We start from the raw sequence: 4,702 nt of genomic DNA on the forward strand, positions 1-4,702 counted from the left end.
TACCTATTAAACAACTTAAACTAAAGTTTTTTAAAATCTCTATAATTTTGGTTAAAATTAACCAAAATATAGTGAAAAAAAAATAAATTCGTATATAAGTTAGACTAAATTTTAATATTTACTCACCCAAATAAATAGAAATGAATCAATTTTAACGAATTAATTTTTATTTTTATCTTTTAATGACATATTTTATTATTATTATTATTATTATTAATATAATTATAATTATAATTATAATTATAATTATAATTGATTAATTCTTTTTTAAACTAGAAACCAACAAACAAACCACACTAATAAATTTGAATAAATAAATATATAATAATCAATAATAATAAAAATATACCGTAAATATTGCATGCTTTTAGCAGAGGCATCAATTCCAATAAATAATCAAAATTTGATAAGAAAGTAAAAATAAATGAAGTACTAATTAATTCCTTAAAAATAAAGTAAACCGGGCAAAACTGTAATAATAAATCAATGAAACAAATATATGTAATATAAAGTGAATCAAAATCTAATTAAAATACTAATAAAAAATTAAAGAAAATAAGTTATTAATTTTTTATATCTATATATATAAAAGAAATGGATCTTGTCTCATAAATAAAGAAGTTGTATATACTAATTTGATTCTTAACCTAAACACCATTTTAAAAATAAATGATTATTAGTATAGTATGATAAAAATCTAATTATTTTTTAATTAAATTAAATAAAAAAGAAATATTATAATAATCAACGAATAAACAAACATAGATCGTAAATTGTTGCCTATTTTTAGGTAGAGTATCTATTTTAGTAAAATGTGATTAAAAAATTAAATATAAAGAAAAGAAAGTATGTTAAATGAAAAAAGAAAAATAAAAATATTTAAACAATTGTAAAGATTGATTTTTTACTTTAGTTTTGAGGATAAATCATATTAGTTGGTTTGAAATGTCCATCAAATCTCAACAATGTGATCAATCCGAAAGACACTACTATTATCAATATGGATCACAACCAACATCTAAGATCTAACAACATAGTGAATATTAAAAAATAAAATTAAAAATAAAAATAAAAAAAATTTGGTGTCACATACCAAGTAGATATGTAACTTGAAAAATAAATTATTATTATTATAAACAACTAATTAATTTATTGATAAAATAAAATATAAGGAAAAACATTAATAATAATATAAATCAATAAATAAATATATACAATATTAAATTATTATTATCCACCAAATTGGTGTATGAGATCCTTTTGATTGTGGGACTGCAGCAATTTGATAGCTAAATCTTCTTACTCTAAGAAGGCATACATAGTCTACCTGTGTAGTTTTGAAAGAGTAATGTCTTACGAGGAAACACATGCTCTTAACTATTAGACCCACTTGCTTAAATCCAAGCCATAGCATATACATCCCAGCTTATCAATGGATGGATAACACAATATATATGGTTTTCTTATGTTCAACCTTCATTGTATTGATTTTCATTTGTTGTTTGTTACCCAAATGGATTCCGTCATTGATCCTGCTCTTCTTCTGGAATTTTTCCCAGTGGCATTAACCTGGCACTCTGTGATGGCTACCTTGGTAGTCCTGCTAATAGCTTGGCAGCATTTTACATACAGAAGGAAGAAAGGGTACCTGCCAGGCCCATCGATAGTGCTTCCATTTGTAGGAGGTACTATTGGAATGCTGCAAAACCCAACTAAATTCTGGGAAGAACAATCAACGCTGCAAGAGATGTTGGACTGGCAGGAAACCTTCTGCTTGGTAAATTCATTGTGTTTGTTCGTGATTCTGAGCTCTCCCACAAGATATTTGCCAATGTGAGACCTGATGCTTTTCAAATGGTAGGACACCCATTTGGCAAAAAGCTCTATGGAGAGCACAATCTTATCTATATGTTCGGTGATGAGCACAAGGATCTCGGGCGGCGGATCGCTCCCAACTTCACCCTCAAAGCTCTGGAATTATATGTGACAATACAGGAGAATGTCATCGGCAAGCATATCAGAAAATGGTTGGAGATTGCCTCCGACAAACCAATAGCCATGCGCCCTCTTTGTAGGGACTTGAATTTGGAGACCTCGCAGAATGTTTTCGTGGGTCCATACTTGAGTAAGCAAGCCAGGGAACAATTTAACAGAGATTACAATATTTTCAATAGTGGGGTCATAGCATTGCGAATCGATTTTCCGGGATTTGCATTCTATAAAGTTAGGCATGCGGTGTCTCGTCTGACAAAGACTCTGGCAGGCTGTGCTCATGAGAGCAAGAAGATGATGGAGAAGGGTGAGGAACCTTCTTGTCTGGTTGATTTTTGGATGGCTGAGACTGTAAACGAAATTAAAGAAGCAGAGAGAACAGATGCCCCTAGACCTCCACATTCTGATGACATTGAAATTGGAGGATATATTTTTGACTTTTTGTTTGCTGCCCAAGATGCATCTACTTCTTCTTTGTTATGGGCTATAACATTATTGGAATCCAACCCAGAAATGCTAGAGAAAGTCAGAGAAGAACAGAGAAGAATCGGGCCTGATTTTAATGCGCCCATTTCTCCAGAACAGATTCGAGAGATGAAATACACAGAAATGGTGGTAAAAGAAGTTGTCAGATTCCGCCCGCCTGCAACACTTGTGCCTCACATGGCTGCTGCTGATTTTCCCATAACAGAGAAGCATACAATTCCCAAAGGCTCAATAGTCTTTCCTTCTGTGTTTGAGTCATCATTTCAGGGCTTTGAAGATGCTCATAGGTTTGACCCAGACAGATTTTCTCCATCCCGTCAAGAGGATAAGATTTATAAACGAAACTGGCTTCCATTTGGAGCAGGTCCTCATCAGTGCGTTGGACAAAGATATGCTCTTAATCATCAGATGAGCAGACTGCAAGAGATGCAGGACTCCTGATTGTGATGAATTCGCATATGTTCCTACCATTGTCCCAAAGGATGACTGTCTTGTCGTCCTCTCAAATAGGAAAGGTGGGGACATCCAAATATGATGATGTCCGAATCAGTCATCTAATAATTTTCAGCCGTTTTTTGCTTTTTTGTTCAATGTTTCTGTTTATACCTAGTAAGCTTGTTTTTGGTCGATGTTTATGTTTGTACCCAGTACTTATCACAAAGTTCCGACCGAGATAATACAGAAGATATCATTGTTGTACATAGAAGAAGAATTTTAGATTTAGACGTAGGTTGCGGGACCGGTACCGGTAAGAGACTAGTGTTTGGTTTTTTTTGGGACAAATGATACAGGATGTAAAAGCGATGGTAGAAAACTGATACAGGATGTAAAAGGGATTTACTGTTCATCATATTAATGAAAGAACGTGTGTTGTTTTTTTTGATGTTAAAAAACAAGTTAATGTACTGTTCATCATATTAATGAAAGAATGTGTATTTTTTCCTTTTTGAAAAAAGAGGGAGTTTTGCTGCATATTGCACTTGGACCTGTTCCTTCCGTAGAAAGTATTTGATTAGCCTATGCCATATGGACAAAACAGCTATATTTGGATGGATGGGACGTCTTTGCATTGTGTAGGGTGATCAGTGGCTGGCACATTTCTCACTCCATTGAATGGTTAGATCCTTCATATAGGTTTGTCACTCCATTGAATGGTTAGATCCTTCATATAGGCTTCTCACTCCCTTGAATTGATAGATCCTTCATATAGGCTTACTTTTTCATATCATTCATTCATTCATCCTGTGATGTGATTGCCTGCTTTGACTGTATCAACAGAGACATACCCAATGTATTTGTACAACTTGAAAGTTGTCACTCCATTGAATTTACAGACCATTCATATGGGTTTCATTAGTTTGCGAGGGAGAAAGATCTGTTTACTGCAGGGCTCACCGTCTGCTCTGTTTATTTTGTCCATGACCTCTGTTTTTTGAGAAGTTGTCTGTTGCACATTTCTATTTTTGTATGCCCATATGATACAGCTCGTAGTAGAGGTCTGTTTGGAATATCTATTACATGTTTTTCTTTCTCTGTCCATAGCGAGAAGATCAATTTTGAAAACTACGTACTTTCTTTCCAAAATTAATGGAAATTTTCTTTCTGATTTGAAAAAGAATCGTGTTTTTTCATATCGTTCATTCTTTCCATTACGATTGTCTACCTAGAACGAATCATTCGAGATGGACATAATCAATTTTTTTTGTACATCCTGAATTGTTAAATTTGTAATTTCAACGCAACTGTTCACCAAGCCAGAAACCGTTCGCCGGAGAGTTCTCGGGTCGATTTCCGGCAAAGGGATTTTCCGTCTGTTCGAACCCGAGAAAATATGGAGCTGACACGTGGTTCACCCCTGACGTAAGCCAACGTAAGTTTCTCGGGTGCTAATGTTCAGCAGAAAATGGGTTTCCGATATTGTTGTCCACCGTTGGATTTGCTCTCGTGTTCTCCGCCGTTGATCACCTGGAGCTGCATACGAACCTGCATTAAATTCATAGCGTGGAGTAAATCTAAGTTTTGTTGACCATACGTTTTATTAATAGACTGTCATATGGGTAGGTAAAGTGTTAATGTTTTTAATCGGAGGTATGGGCGCATATGCTCATTAACTAAGTTTTGTATGGGATATGGGTACGTAATTTTTTTATATTATTATTGCGTTGACCATTTTGTAATCAAACATATAACAAGTGAAGTGTGTTCCATATTATATGGTTGTTGC

At 33.9% G+C, this 4,702-nt stretch overlaps 1 pseudogene; it reads left to right on the plus strand.

Moving 5' to 3' along the window:
- Positions 1 to 1,513: 1,513 nt before the first annotated feature.
- Positions 1,514 to 3,013, plus strand: LOC149170724 (cytochrome P450 710A1 pseudogene; annotated as a pseudogene).
- Positions 3,014 to 4,702: the final 1,689 nt, after the last annotated feature.

The sequence above is a fragment of the Pinus tabuliformis genome, chromosome 4_2, assembly GCF_031772625.1.
Source record: "Pinus tabuliformis cultivar Carrire ecotype Pingquan chromosome 4_2, CPIR1, whole genome shotgun sequence".
Taxonomy (NCBI): Eukaryota; Viridiplantae; Streptophyta; class Pinopsida; order Pinales; family Pinaceae; genus Pinus; species Pinus tabuliformis.